General features: G+C 37.9%; 1 protein-coding gene across 9 annotated transcripts in view; it reads right to left on the bottom strand.

The window, feature by feature from the left end:
• The window catches only part of RALYL (RALY RNA binding protein like), a 711785-nt gene that overhangs the window by 63943 nt on the left and 631008 nt on the right, over positions 1 to 16834 (bottom strand). The gene's annotated exons all lie outside the window — the stretch shown is intronic.

Here is a 16834-nt window from a genome sequence, read left to right as displayed (position 1 = left end):
TTTTCATATATTTTAATAGGCGTAAACTGATTTGCCAGTCTTGTAAATAGTTTTCTAAAGTTTTCTAATACTTTAAAGGATTTTGCTAAAATAAATTGGAGCAATTAGTTATTCTGCCCCCCTGCCACCACCATGGATGAAATTTCTTAGGAAAAGGAGTTACATATATGTGCATGTGTATGTATTCATAGTACCTATGTCTACATACATCTATACACCTATAAAAATACATCTGTAAAAATATGTATTTCTACATATTTTTAGAAAGAAAATGAAATGGAGAATGAGTGCATTTTATTCAATAACTATTCATTAATTGCCTAATATATGCATCCATTCATCTAGTGTTTTACTAAGAGCTAGCATTTTGTTTAATACTTATGATAAATATGCAAAGCGTGTGTTATTAAACTTGCTTTATGAATTAGAACAATGAATATTAGAGAAGTTAAGTAATGTATTGAAGACTGCTTAGCAAACAGGCAACAAAATCAAGTTTAGGGTGGGTTGCCTGACCTCTAGGCCATGGTTTATGACTGTTTGTTTGATTTTTTCTTTCCCCCACTGAATCAAGAGGTTCTCATCATCATGAACTGCCTTCCTGGCCTAATGGAGTTTATAATTAGTGGAAGAAAAATTATGTAAGAAACTTATTATAATGCATAGAAATGTAAAATACATGAATTAATAGAGGAATAACTGAAAAGCTCCTATCACTTGATATTAAAATTATTTCCTATTTTCTGTTCTCCCCTTCAGATCGTAAGAACCTGAAAATTAAAGATTGTGTCTATTTTGTCTAAGGAATATTAGTTCCTCAGGGGTAACATTTGTTTCATTTGTAGTAAATCAGTACCTATTAATACCTATTAGTGCTGATTAATTGAACTTTTGTTAACTATGTGGGCAAAGAGAAAATAAATTTTTTGATTGTATTTGATAACTGATTGTGAAAACAGTCACAAAAGAATGGGTCCTTGAGCTATGACTGCAAGGACACTTTGGATTTTAGTAAGCAATAAAGGTCTTCTAAGTAAAGAAAGTAGCAGATCTTAAATGACAGAAGTTGAAAATATTTGTCAAACCCTGATTTCTTTTAGACCCTGGAGTGTAAGCCAGAATTTGTCCTCTTGTTTTACTGACTGACTCAACATATTCTGTAACTAATTTTCTCAGAGCTATAGCATTTCTAAAGATGTGGTTCATAGCCAACTGTAAAATGTATGAAAAGCAAAAAGTAAAATGCAAAAAGCAAAAGTAATAGTGGTGACACATTTCTGAAATGTTTAAGAGTCTACTCTGTGCAAAGCACAATTAACTTGAATAAATTTGTAATTGAAAATGGAGAAATTAGATGTGCATACAAACAACTATACCATGAAGCAGAAGAGTTTAAGTCACATAAAAGGAAAATGAACAATTGGCTTGGAGTTAGAGGGCAGATGATGCTGTTGTAGCAAAGACAGATCTAAGCTGCACCTTGAAAGACATTATTGATTAATAATGCTTATTTGTGTATAAGATAATACAGGTGACAAAACATTTTTTAATATAAAAAAAGGGCTTTCAGGTGAATGTACATGAACATGAGTTTGGAAATACTGAAATAAGTGTTCGTTTAATCTAGGAAAATAGTGGTGGTGGGGTGGGGGAGGGCAGGGATTGGCAAAGGAACTACCAGGTCAGATATATCTTGAGAAGTAGACTACAGAGCTCAGATTCTAATTTGGTAAATAGTAGTAATTTTGAGTTTTGAGTGAGGAGTTGACAAATTACTTGGTTTAGAATAATCCTGCAGCTGGGGATGGAATTAATGGGTGGGGGAAGAGCATAAAGTTAAGGAAACCAGTCAAGAGGCTATTAGAAGAGTCAAGATTCTGTTTATTAAAACCCGATTAGGAAAAGAGCAGAAGAAGAAGAGACAGAGGTAAGAAAAGTTATTAAGGTTCATCACTAATACTTATGCTCAAATGCTGTTATAATTCCACAGTGGAAAGATCAGACTCTTTTGGAGCTATTAGCAGAGAACATAGAAAAGTTTAAGTTCTATAGTAGAACTGAGAAAACCATCTCAAATGCTCACAGCTACATTGATTGATATAAAGATTTTATTGAACATTTTGATATTTGCCTTTTTCCTATCTATATTTCTAAATCTGATTATATTAATGAAACACATTAAAGCCAGTGAAGAATGAATTTATTTCTTATAAATACATTGTAATTGTTTTGGTTAGTCTGCTCTGTATCCATACTAGTATATTAGGTTGTAATTTATTTTTTTTAAAAGATGACCGGTAAAAGTATCTTAACCCTTGACTTCTTGTTGTCAGCACCACTCTGTCCCAGTGAGCTAAGCAACCATCCCTACATAGGGATCTGAATCCATGGCCTTGGTGTTATCAGCACCACACTCTCCTGAGTGAGCCACGGGCCGGCTCTAGGTTGTAATTTTAACAGGACTTCCTTTATTAAGTTCTTTATACATTGTGCTAGCCAGTGTTCAGTCAGTGAAGCCATGTGCATCTGAGAAATGCAGTATATTTACCAGGATGAGCTAAATGGCTTGAATTTCATCCTCCTCAATCAATTACCTAACTGGATAATATCCAAGAATTTGGCTCTTAAAATAAAAAGAGGTGAAGGATATGCAAAGATCTTTACATTTTGTTTAGGTCTTATATGCACATAACCCCATGTTGTGAATCAAATTGTGTCCCCCCTGAAAATTTATCTCTTGAAGTCCTCACCCCTAGTAACTTTTAATGTGACTGTGTTTGTAGATAAGGTCATTAAAGGGGTAATTAAGTTAAAATAAGGTCATTAAGGTGGTGCCTAATCCAGTGACTGGTGTCCTTATAAGATGAGGAAATTTGGAGAAAATAAACACAGAGGGAAGACAGCATGAAGACACAGGAGAAGACAGCCATCTGCAAGCCAAGGAGACAGTCTGACACAGACCCTTCCCTCATGGCCATCAGAAGGAACCAAGCCTTCTGACACCTTGATCTCCAACTTCCAGCCTCCAGAATTGTGAGAAAATAAATTTCTGTTGTTGAAACCACCCAGTCTGCAGTACTTTGTAATAGACAGCCCTAGCACACGAATACACCTGTCATATAAATGTCCTAAAATATCATTTTGATCAGGTAGCACTTTGCTAAGCGTCTTTTCCCTTAACCCTGGGTGAAATCCAAACCCTTCAATATTATCCACAGTTTTTCATTATCCTGTTGCCCAATTTATATTTTGTTTGCTTAGTCATAATGTCCTTAGTTTCTTAACTGACATTCCTAACACTAAATCTTTGCTTCAGATAATGATATTAATAAGAATGGTTATTGTTGTTATTACTATTACTGCTTATTAAATATTAAGACTTTTAGAATACTAGGCACTGTTCTGAGCGTTCTACATGTGTTAGCGCATTTAATCCTTCCCCTCTATGGGGAAGGCAGTAAGATTATCATTCCCATTTTGTAGATGAGGAAACTAAGATACAGCAAGCAAAGTACTTTGCCCCAAAACACACACTGAAAAAATGGCAGAGCCACTATTGGATTCCAACAATTTCATGTTCCATGCTCTTAACTGTTATGCTCTGTTGTAGTAGTAGTAGTAATAATAATAGTAGTAATAATAGTTGTAGTAATAATAATAAGCACTTTACATACTTAAGTACTTAATTCTTAGAATGACTATTAGATACACAGTAAACTATCTCCCAGCTCTATATAGAAAACAAAGGCATATGAGGGTTAAAGGATTTCCCCTGTAAGGCCACAGTGGCAGAACACTGTGGAACACGGACTCCATGCCAGGCAATCTGACAGCGAAGCTTCTGTTCTTCACTCAGATACTGCTGCCCGGAAAACAGGAGTCTCTCTGATTCTTCTACATTCAGTTCAAAGTCCTCTATTAAGTCTTCTCGAACCTCTCTGGCCAAACACACTTTCTCTCCTTAAAACCTCAAAAGCAGAATATATACTTTGCCCAAGATAATGGATGGATGGGAATATTTAATTAATGATACTTTGTCGAATGTTGACATTGTTTCTCTGGTTAACGCTTTACCTCCTTATTTCAGTAACATGCTTATAGAAGGAGCCACACAACATCAAACACTTTCTTAGTGCTGGGGATAAGTTCTCAATAGCTATCTCTTAAATTTGAACTGTCATTAATTTCCTGTTAGAAGCTGCAAGGATTTTATATGAGTCTGTCCCCTATTTTGTCATTGAAAGTACATTGAAATGTTCCCAAAGGCATTCAAATTTACTAGGTATTTCTTGTAGACTTTAGAATTTAAATTAATTATTTAAAGAAATTGGCTCATAGAATATTTTGTTCACAGGATACTGATTTTTCCACTAAGAAACTACGGCCAAAGCTCACAGGTATACATGTAGAACACATGTGACGTATGTAGAGCAGTTTTGTAAACTGTTGATCTACAACATCACATCTTTATCTTATGACTCTGTGACATGGGATAGAACAAGTTGATTATAATTTTAGTTCAAACTAATTTGAAAAGGGACAGAAATACTTAACAGTAATTTAACTTTTAAAAAAGCTATCCATTTTAAGTGCTTATCAGCATTTATTTTTGGCAAATTATCACATTAATATATTTTTCTTTATATGGGTTTTCTCCTCAGCACAATTTAGTAATATTAAAAATTCTGAAATAAGAAATGACAAATAACCCAAGCTATAGTATCAATTTCTTCTTCGGGACATGCCAAATCTTTAAATACTGGGAAACAGTTATTAATAAGAGAGAAAGATATATACCTCAATAAATTTTCATTCAGATTATGCCAGTATTAACACAGCATATTTTACACTTCACTCAAACTTTTTTTTTTTTATTTTTTTATTTTTTTATTTTTTTATTTTTTTAAATTTTATTTTGTCAATATACATTGTAGCTGATTAATGCTCCCCATCACCAAAGCCTCCCTCCCTTCTCCCTCCCCCCCTCCCCCCCAACCATGTCCTTTCTGTTTGTTTGTTGTATCAACTTCAAATAATTCTGGTTGTTATATCTTCTTCCCCCCCCCCCCCCCCCGGTTTGTGTGTGTATGTGTGTATGTGTGTGTGTGAATTTATATATTAATTTTTAGCTCCCACCAATAAGTGAGAACATGTGGTATTTCTCTTTCTGTGCCTGACTTGTTTCACTTAATATAATTCTCTCGAGGTCCATCCATGTTGTTGCAAATGGCAGTATTTCATTCGTTTTTATAGCTGAGTAGTATTCCATTGTGTAGATGTACCACATTTTCCGTATCCACTCATCTGATGATGGGCATTTGGGCTGGTTCCAACTCTTGGCTATTGTAAAGAGTGCTGCGATGAACATTGGGGAACAGGTATACCTTCGACTTGATGATTTCCATTCCTCTGGGTATATTCCCAACAGTGGGATGGCTGGGTCGTATGGTAGATCTATTTGCAATTGTTTAAGGAACCTCCATACCATTTTCCATAGAGGCTGCACCATTTTGCAGTCCCACCAACAATGTATGAGAGTTCCTTTTTCTCCGCAGCCTCGCCAGCATTTATCGTTCATAGTCTTTTGGATTTTAGCCATCCTAACTGGGGTTAGATGGTATCTCAATGTGGTTTTGATTTGCATTTCCCGGATGCTGAGTGATGTTGAGCATTTTTTCAGATGTCTGTTGGCCATTTGGATATCTTCCTTAGAGAAATGCCTACTTAGCTCTTTTGCCCATTTTTTAATTGGGTTGCTTGTTTTCTTGTAAAGTTGTTTGAGTTCCTTATATATTCTGGATATTAATCCTTTGTCAGATGTATATTTTGCAAATATTTTCTCCCACTCTGTTGGTTGTCTTTTAACTCTTTTAATTGTTTCTTTTGCTGTGCAGAAGCTTTTTAGTTTGATATAATCCCATTTGTTTATTTTTCCTTTGGTTGCCCGTGCTTTTGGGGTCATATTCATGAAGTCTGTGCCCAGTCCTATTTCCTGAAGTGTTTCCCCTATGTTTTCTTTAAGAAGTTTTATTGTCTCATGGTGTATATTTAAATCCTTAATCCATTTTGAGTTGATTTTAGTATACGGTGAGAGGTATGGATCTAGTTTCATTCTCCTGCATATCGATATCCAGTTATCCCAGCACCACTTGCTGAAGAGGCAGTCCCTTCCCCAGTGAATAGGCTTGGTGCCTTTGTCAAAGATCAGATGGCAGTAAGTGTGTGGGTTGATTTCTGGATTCTCTATTCTATTCCATTGGTCAGTGTGTCTGTTTTTATGCCAGTACCATACTGTTTTGGTTATTATAGCTTTGTAGTATAGCTTAAAGTCAGGTAGTGTTATGCCTCCAGCTTTATTTTTTTTGCTCAGCATTGCTTTGGCTATTCGTGGTCTTTTATTGTTCCATATAAATGTCTGAATAGTTTTTTCCATTTCTGAGAAAAATGTCTTTGGAATTTTGATGGGGATTGCATTGAATTTGTATATCACTTTGGGTAGTATGGACATTTTCACTATGTTGATTCTTCCAATCCAAGAGCATGGAATATCTTTCCATCTTCTTGTATCCTCTCTAATTTCTCTCAGCAGTGGTTTGTAGTTCTCATTATAGAGATTTTTCACCTCCTTGGTTAACTCAATTCCTAAGTATTTTATTTTTTTGGTGGCTATTGTAAATGGGCAGGCTTTCTTGATTTCTCCTTCTGCATGTTCACTATTGGAGAAAAGAAATGCTACTGATTTTTGTGTGTTGATTTTGTATCCTGCTACTGTGCTGAAATCATTTATCAATTCCAAGAGTTTTTTTGTAGAGGTTTTAGGCTGTTCGATATATAGGATCATGTCATCTGCAAACAGGGACAGTTTGACTTCATCTTTTCCAATCTGGATGCCCTTTATTTCCTTCTCTTCTCTGATTGCTCTGGCTAGTACTTCCAACACTATGTTGAATAGGAGTGGTGAGAGTGGGCATCCTTGTCTGGTGCCTGTTCTTAAAGGAAAAGCTTTCAGCTTTTCCCCATTCAGGATGATATTGGCTGTGGGTTTGGCATATATGGCTTTAATTATGTTGAGATACTTTCCCTCTATACCTAACTTATAGAGGGTCTTTGTCATGAATGAGTGCTGAATTTTATCAAATGCTTTTTCAGCATCTATAGAGATGATCATATGGTCCTGGTGTTTGAGTTTATTAATATGGTGTATCACATTTATTGATTTGCGTATGTTGAACCAACCTTGCATCCCTGGGATGAATCCCACTTGATCGTGATGAATAATTTTTCGTATGTGTTGCTGTATTCTGTTTGCTGGTATTTTAGTGAGGATTTTTACATCTATATTCATCAAGGATATCGGCCTGTAGTTTTCTTTTTTGGTTATATCTTTACCTGGTTTTGGTATCAGGATGATGTTTGCTTCATAGAATGAGTTTGGGAGATTTGCGTCTGTTTCAATCTTTTGGAATAGTTTGTAAAGAATGGGTGTCAATTCCTCTTTGAATGTTTGGTAAAATTCTGCTGTGAATCCATCTGGTCCTGGGCTTTTCTTTGTTGGGAGCCTTCTGATAACAGCTTCAATCTCCTTTATTGTTATTGGTCTGTTCAAATTTTCTACGTCTTCACGGTTCAGTTTTGGGAGCTTGTGTGTGTCCAGAAATTTATCCATTTCCTCCAGATTTTCAAATTTGTTGGCGTATAGTTGTTTATAGTAGTCTCGAATGATTCCTTGTATTTCAGATGAATCAGTTGTAATATCGCCTTTTTCATTTCTAATTTTTGTTATTTGAGTCTTCTCTCTTCTTTTTTTTGTTAGCCATGCTAATGGTTTGTCAATTTTATTTATCTTTTCAAAAAACCAACTTTTTGATTCGTTGATCTTTTGAATTGTTTTTTGGTTTTCAATTTCATTCAGTTCTGCTCTGATCTTAATGATTTCTTTCCGTCTGCTAACTTTAGGATTGGATTGTTCTTGTTTTTCTAGTTCTTTAAGGTGAAGTGTTAGGTTGTTCACTTGCCATCTTTCCATTCTTCTGAAGTGAGCATTTAATGCAATAAATTTTCCCCTCAATACTGCTTTTGCAGTATCCCACAGATTTTGGTATGATGTATCATTGTTTTCATTAGTTTCAATAAACTTTTTGATTTCCTGCTTGATTTCTTCTTGGACCCATATGTCATTAAGTAGAATGCTGTTTAATTTCCATGTGTTTGTATAGTTTCCAGAGTTTTGTTTGTTATTAATTTCTAGTTTTAATCCATTGTGGTCTGAGAAGATACATGGGATAATTCCAATTTTTTTGAATTTATTGAGACTTGATTTGTGACCTAATATGTGATCTATCTTGGAGAATGATCCATGTGCTGATGAGAAGAATGAATATTCTGAGGTTGTTGGGTGGAATGTTCTGTAGATATCTGCCAATTCCAATTGGTCTAGAGTCTTGTTTAGATCTTGTGTTTCTCTACTGATTCTTTGCCTAGATGATCTGTCTAATATTGACAGTGGAGTGTTCAGGTCCCCTGCTATTATGGTATTAGTGTCTATTTCCTTCTTTAGGTCTAATAGAGTTTGTTTTATAAATCTGGCTGCTCCAACATTGGGTGCGTACATATTTATGATTGTTATGTCTTTTTGATGGATCAGTCCTTTTATCATTAAGTAGTGTCCCTCATTGTCTCTTTTTATGGTTTTTAGTTTAAAGTCTATTTTGTCGGATATAAGAATAGCCACTCCAGCTCGTTTTTCTTTTCTGTTTGCATGGTAAATCTTTTTCCATCCTTTCACTCTTAGTCTGTGTGAATCTTTATGGGTGAGGTGGGTCTCTTGTAGGCAGCATATAGTTGGGTCCTGCTTTTTGATCCAGTCAGCCAGTCTGTGTCTTTTAATTGGGGAATTTAAGCCTTTAACATTAAGAGTTGTTATTGAAAGGTGTTGATTTATTCTTAGCATTTTATTGGTTATTTGGTTGTCTTAGGTGTCTTTTGTTCCTTGCTTTCTGATTTACTGTTTGGTTTCTTTGTTTGTTGGTTCCTTAGGTTGTAGATAGTGTTTTTGTTAGCTTGTTTTCTCTTCATGAATGCCATTTTTATTGTACTAGCGGGTTTAGATTTTTCTTAGGTTTTTATGGCAGTGGTAGTTATTTTTCAGGAACCAAACCCAGTACTCCCTTGAGGATTTCTTGTAAGGGTGGTCTTGTGGTAGTGAACTCCCGCAGTTTTTGTTTTTCTGAGAAATATACTATTTGCCCCTCATTTCGGAAGGATAGCCTTGCAGGGTAGAGTATTCTTGGCTGGCAATCTTTGTCTTTTAGTATTTTGAAAATATCATCCCATTCCTTTCTAGCTTTTAGGGTTTGTGATGAAAAGTCTGATGTTAACCTGATTGGGGCTCCCTTATAGGTGATTTGACGCTTCTCTCTTGCAGCTTTTAAGATTCTCTCTTTGTCTCTGAGTTTTGCCAATTTGACTATGACATGTCTTGGAGAAGGCCTTTTTGGGTTGAATACGTTTGGAGATCGTTGAGCTTCCTGGATCTGAAGATCTGTGATTTTTCCTATACCTGGGAAGTTTTCTGCCACTATTTTGTTTAATATGTTTTCAATGGAATCTCCATTTTCCTCCCCTTCTGGAATACCCATGACTCGGATATTTGAGCGCTTGAGGTTGTCTGAAATCTCTCTCAGATTTTCTTCCATGTCCTTGATTCTTTTTTCTTTCTTTTTGTCTGCTTGTGTTATTTCAAACAGCCCATCTTCAAGTTCAGAGGTTCTCTCTTCAACTTCGACAAGCCTGCTGGTTAAACTCTCCGTTGTGTTTTTTATTTCGCTGAATAACTTCTTCAGTTCAGCAAGTTCTGCTACATTTTTTTTTCAGGACATTGATTTCCTTGTATATTTCCTCTTTCAGATCCTGTATACTTTTCCTCATTTCATCATGATGTCTAGCTGAGTTTTCTTGTATCTCATTCAGTTTCCTTAGAATTATCACTCGAAATTCCTTGTCAGTTATTTCAAGGGCTTCTTGTTCTATAGGATCTAGAGTATGAGATTTATTAACTTTTGGTGGTGTACTTTCTTGATTTTTTGTATTTCTGGTGTCTTTTTTTTTGGTGTTTATTCATTGTGGCAGGGGGTTTCACAGTCCACCGGTTTAAGACTAATGACTAACTAGGATGTTGCTGTGGTTGCCAATTTGGTATGGCTCCCGCCGTGACTGCTCAGTTGGCCTCTAGTGTCTTGTGTGTGTGGTTGCCTCGGGTCTTGGGCTTCTCCGGGGATCCACCTTTCTGGTCAGCTTGTACTCTGCTGGGCTGGTGGATCACGTACCACAGGGTGTGTGATCTCTGTTGAGCTTTCACTTTCTGTACAGGACTTCTCCCCGTTCGGTGTGCTCTGGCCCAGGCTGTTAGATCGTGCAGTGGCGACCCCACCGGGTGTGTGGTTTCTGTCGAGTCTCCGCCTCCCTGGCCGCACGTCTCCCCCCTTTGTGCACACTGTGCTGGGTTGGGGCGTGTCTTCTGCACCCCTCGTCTATCAGCTGGGCCTTCAAGACCCTGCTCAGCACCGCCTCGCCCAGGAAGTCTACCAGGTTTCTGCTAGGCACAGACGACCGGTCTCTCTGGGTGCCTTTGTAGCACTGTGTAGATCTTTCTCGGGTCTTGTTCACCTTTGTATCCCCCCGGTATAAACCGAGTCTAGTGCCCGCCTGCAGCCTGCTCTCCGGCAGGTTCAAGCGGACCTGGGAACTCTCCTACCACACTATTCCCAACCAGAAATTCGTTAGGCTTTTTTCCAAACTGGTGGTCGCAGAGATGGTATCTGCCTCCCAGTAACAGGAAGTTTACCGGGGCCGGAGTCCAGGGTGTGGTGGAGTGACAGTCGGCCCGCCCGTACTTCCTAGCCCTCCCAAAACTGGTCGGGACGCCCCACACCCCCAGCCCTGCCAGAGAACCGTGGAGGGAGTGGGAGAGGAGGCCGGCCTGCAGGGTCCGGAAAGCCCCGCGCCAGGCCAAGCAAATGGGCTCAGTGATGGCGGAGCAGGGCGGAGCTGCCCGCACCTGGGAAAATGGAGGCAGCACCGGGGCAGTGAGTGGCCTGGTGGTGCAGGCGGGGAGCCGCGCGGGCATCCACCCCCCGAACAGAGCTGTGCCAGGGATCACTCACAGTGCTGTGCCAGGTCGGGCGCTCGCTCTGTCTCTGGTTTGTTGCCTTCCGTGTTCTCGGCGCTGCCGCCTCAGGCTGTTCAGTCGCGGCGCCACTCGGGCGCTCCCAGGAGTCTTCTTTAATGCCGGCCTGAAACCTCGAATCCTGGATAGAGCAGCTGGCCGCCTTCAGTGCGGCCCCAGCCTCCGGGATCCTGGCTGCATCCACAGCAGCCCTGGCGCCGTGTTCCCTGTTTCAAGACTCACTTTTGCAGCTAAGAATCAGTTCTTTTCCTGCTCCACACTTCAAAGCTGTTGCCTGTAAATGTGGCAGCCTCTCCTGCCGGGGGCAAAGTGGCGTTGAGCCCCCACGACCGGCCAGCAGCAGCAGTCCTCCCTTAAGAGATGGCTAGAGGAAGGTCCACAAGTTTCCCGGCTGCCCGAGGCCCAGTGGCCACCTTTTCCACCTCAGCTACTCCGCGCCAGCCACCGCAGCCGCCGCCATCTTGAAACTCCCCTCACTCAAACTTTTCATTTGTGATTTGAGTTAGAAAATTATTGTTATTCCCAGAAACTAGGTTAATTATAAGACTACTATCAAATAATGAATATTTACACACACATGTATGTATATATGTGTACATATAATATAATCTGTCAGTATGCTCCTAGGGAGTTCATGTAATCACGATTCTAGTTATGATTGCCAATATATAAATCTTGTTTAGATTTATATTTCACTAAAACAATACTAATCTACAGTTAATTTTTGTGAATTGATCTCTGAATGTATGGAAATGTATGAAGTATGCACATAATTGATCAGTCTGTCTTTCTATAGTAAGAATCTATTTAAAATTAACACAATTTGAGAATTAATATATCCATAATAAACTTTAAATGATCATTTTTTCCTGATAGTCCTTACGAAATATTTTCATACCATAATTTATCTTTCTACCTATTACTTATCTACACTCTTCCAGAGTAATATGTGTATCCTGCAATGCACAGTTCCAAAAAATGATGGCTGCTTAAAAATAAAACACACCACATTTCTTTTCAAGCATCTCAGGTTTACATTTAGTAGTCGAATTTTAACACTTAGCCTTCCCTCAAGACTGTCACATTTGTCACACAGAACCAGAAAGAGAAGACAAAATTAAACCTCCTGTATGATCAACCACTGGACTTAAAAATAGATTCTCAGGTTACGTGTAGTTCAGTGACAAACTACAAAGCTTGTTTGGATTATTTCTCCAAGTAGCATTATTTCTCCAATTTGCCTTCTTATAAAAATTATTTCATTATTTACTCATTTCAGTGTAAGAAAAAAGCCATTAAATTTTTCAATATTTGGAGATTTTCGAGGAGTAGAAAGTTGAGTATACTCGGTGTCGGGGTGACCCACCTTCCAAAAATAAATTATTCTAAATTAAACTATAGGATAAAATAAAATCAAATCTGGCTGACAGAAACTAGAAGAGTACCCATCTATAGCTAAGACCCTGTGTCCTCCAGAGGAAGGTGTAGGCATGGGGAGTGCGGGGGAGTTACTAAGGCTAAGGATGCTTGGAAAGGAGCTTGCCTCTACTAGAAGCCAAGGAAGAATGTTACTTTTCTGGGTTGTTCGAGGGAGAGGAAGTCAGTAAACTCCCTTACAGTGAGGAGAAGGTCTATAGTACCTTGCAATATAAATCCTTGGAGAATCTGAGGGTCCTATTGACTCCAGAGGAATTGCTGGAAGGGAGATGCATTGCTGGGTGGATAGCCTATCTCAGTTTACACCTGAGAAGAAAGTGGCCTTCTCACATGTTAAAAGAGAGGTCTAAGATAGCTATCAGTAAGTTTTAAAAGAAATCCCATTGGCTCTTGGTCTCTCACTGCCTGAGAGACAAAAACAGCTTGATGTACACAGGTGTTGAGGAGGGGTTCTATAACAATGGAAGCAATTAACAGTGCACAGTTATTTTGTAGAAGAGAGAGATGAGACAAACAACTAGACCAAGCAGATACAGTGAAGGCACAATGCTATGGTTTGAATGTGTCTTTCAAAGTTCATGTATTGGAAACTTAATCCCCAATGCAACAGTGTTGGGGAGTGGGGCCTAATAAGAGGTGATTAGGTCATGAGGGCTCTGGATTTATATCATTATCATGGTAGCGAGTTAGTTATTGCTGGAGTGGGCTTGCTGTAAAGTGAGTTTGGCCCTCTCTGGCTCTCTGATTCTCTCTCTCATGTGCTGTACTGCCTTTCAGCCTTCTGCTATGGGATGATGCAGCAAGAAGGCCTTCAACTGATGTGGGCACCTTGACCTTGAACTTCCTAGCTTCCAGGACCTTGAGAAATCAATTTCTTTTTGTTATTAATTACCGAGCCTGTAGTACTTTATTATAGCAACACAAAACAAAGACACAACCAATGTTAGAAAATGTTAATAAAAATGCTGTAATTCTTAAATAGAAGCAATAACAAACATACCTGAAATAAGGATAAAAGATAGCCCAATATATTAATTAATCAAATACATATAAAAGGGTTAAATTTCCCTATAAAAAATAAAGACTTTCATGTTGCTGTCAAAACCCAAATTCAGATAAATGTTGTTTTCAGGAAATGTACATAAATAAAGTGACAAAGTGTTATGGGTTGAAATACATTTGCCCAAAACATATATTGAAATCCTAATCCCCAGTGCTTGTGAATGTGACCTTATTTGGAAATAGATCATTGCAGATATAATCAAGATGAGGTCATTAGGGTGAACTCCAATCCAACATGACCAGTGTCCTTATAATTTTTTGGGGGGTGGCTGGCTGGTACAGGGATTGAACCCTGGACCTTGGTATTATCAGCACCATGCTCTAACCAACTGAGCTAGCCAGCCAGCTCTTTAAAAGAAGAGGAGAAGAAACATAGACACAAAAACACAGGGGAGAACATAATGTGACCATGGAGGCAGAGACTAGAATGATGCTTCTGTAAGCCAAAAAATGTCAATAATTCCTGAACTCCAAATTTCTATTGTCTTAAGCTACTTGGTTTGTGATAATTTGCTATGGAATTCCTAAAGAACTAATACACAAAGAAAGGTTGAAAATAAGTGGGTATATAAGGGAAATGTAAATCAAAAGAAAGCAATATCAGCAAAGGATCAAAGTATCAGATAAAGTGAAATTCAAGGTTAAAAATAATAAATGGAAAATTATATCACTGTAAAAGTTACAATTCTCCCGGAAGTTAAAGAGAGGCAGTATTGAAAAGGGCAAGGCTCAAGAGCTTAGATTCTAAGACTAGACTGCCAGGCAGTAATTCCTGGCTTTATTATTCAATAGCTCTGAGACTTAAGGAATATCACTTAATTTTTCTATTCTTGTTTTCCACACCTGTAAAATGGGAATGATAATACCTCACTGATAGGGTATTGCATTTGATTGACCGTCCCCCCAAAACTTGACCCCCACTGTGACAGTGTTAAGAGGATAGGAAACCCTACTATAGTAATTTAAAACTGGGGCTTTGAAGAGGTGATTAAATTGTAGGACCATGATGTAGTGAACGGATTAATAATGGTGGTCATTGGCATGGTTTGGAGGGTTTTAAAAAGAGAGTTAATGAGGAGGTTAGGCTTTGCTCTCTCTGCTCCACCATTTCTCAGTGTGACACCCTGCCATCACTGTCACCACCACCAAGGCCTTCACAAAATGTGTTCCCTGGACTTTCAACTTCCCAGCCTCTGAAACTGTAAGCAATAAATTTTGTTTTCTTTATAAATTACCCAGCTGAAGTATTTTGCTATAAGCAACAGAAATGGACTAATACAGGTATGTATGGATTAATATGTAAAGTGCTTAAAACAACAGCTATCATAAACACTAAAAAAGTTTTAGTTATTATTCTTTCTCCTATCATTATTATTTTTGTAAATCATTTTGTAAAAAAATCCAAGCTATGTGGGATATAAAACAACACCTCAGGAAAATAAAAACTTCATAAAATCACTACTATGGTAGAGGATTTCACTTTCAGAATTTGACATATCAATTTGTCACCAAAGAAGCAAATCTAAAGAGAATATGGATAATACAACCAGCAAGCTAAAACACAAACACACACAGTTCTATATTAAAAGCAGAAAATGTATTATGCTTATATGTCTATCTAGAAAGTCTGATTATTACAAATTAGAGAAATTCTTGATAAGACCCTAAACAAAGATTTTTGTAGTCCCTATTCTTTCTTCATGATAAAAAAAACCCCTAGAAATCCAAAAAATGAAAATACCGAAACCAACCTAACCATTCAAATATTGGAATATTTACTTTAAAATAACCTCTGGAGATGAATACTCTTTGCAGTAACACTAGAATACACATCAACCAATTTCTACATGGCTGCTCTTGCCAGAGAATGATCACAAGGTAAGTCAATTATTTTTCTATATCAGTAGTTCTAAACTAGGGTGGTATCATCTCCTTAGGGAACATTAAAAAGTGTTAGCAGCTGTTACAAACACTGAGGGATGTTTCTGGTATTTAGAATTTGGGGGTCAGGCATGCTAAATGCCCTGCCAAGCTTAGACACAATGTAGAACTTTCCCAGCCAAAATTTCAGTAATCTTTCCATTGATAAATACTACTTTAAAACTGACCACAGGACAAAAAAAATCCAACCATGCTTTATATTTTTCTCTTTGAAATGAAGTTAATATTACCAATGGTGGAAGAAAGTCTTCTATAAACCTAGCAGGCAATTCAATATTCAATTTTCCACAGCAAGAACCAAATTCAAGAACTTTTTTTACATTTAACAATAATCTTAGAGTATGTAAGACTCCGTTTAGCGATTGCTGCAGAAACTCATTTTCTTTTATCACTAGGACTCACAATGGAATTTATATTTATCTGTTTACTGAATAGATAGATAAATGGACAAATAAGCACATAGAGAGCTGTAAATCTATTTAGTTTGCTATTGAGGTTTTATTAGCTAAGTCAAATTCTCAGTAAAACTGAGCACACCAATCTTTAGAGTTTCCTTAAGAATCAGTAACTTCCTGCTTCCTGAACTATTTTTTGCACACTTTCATGTAAAAATAAAGTACTTCAATGATGATTCTTTCCTAGCATTTCTGATAGTGCTAAGGTACAAGGCAGTGTTCTATAGCAGATAGCACAGAAGTATGAGCATTATGAGACCTGGGGTCTAGTTCTGGCTCTACCATTTACTGGCGACATGACCTTCTGTGTTTACTCATCAATAAAACTCAGAGAACAGTATTTGTCTTACTTGTCTTAAAGGACTGGATGCAGAGTAAATACAAAGTCCCTACAATGCACTACCAACCTTCATGGAAACTTGCCCTCCCTCTACCTCTAGGATCTTGTCTCCAGCCATGCTTTCCTTCCCTCATTCTGTTGCCACCACACTAGCTTCCTTGTTGCTCCTTGAATATTCCAACTGCAGGTCTCAGCACTGACCATTTCCTGTGCCCAGAATGTGCTGCCCACGAAAGCTTCAGAGCTCACTCTCACACTCTCTCACTTCCTTCAGGTTTCCACTCAAATGTTACCTCATCACACAATCACAGACCATCCTATGAAATATAGTGCTCCCACTTCCTCTATAGCTTTCTTCTTTTACATATTGATGAGACATCAGCTCGTTGTATGTTTCCTCTCTGCTAGAATGTA

Source organism: Cynocephalus volans, chromosome 15, assembly GCF_027409185.1.
Source record: "Cynocephalus volans isolate mCynVol1 chromosome 15, mCynVol1.pri, whole genome shotgun sequence".
NCBI lineage: Eukaryota > Metazoa > Chordata > Mammalia > Dermoptera > Cynocephalidae > Cynocephalus > Cynocephalus volans.
Note: the sequence above shows the minus strand (reverse complement) of the source record. Positions and strands in the feature narration are given on the sequence as shown.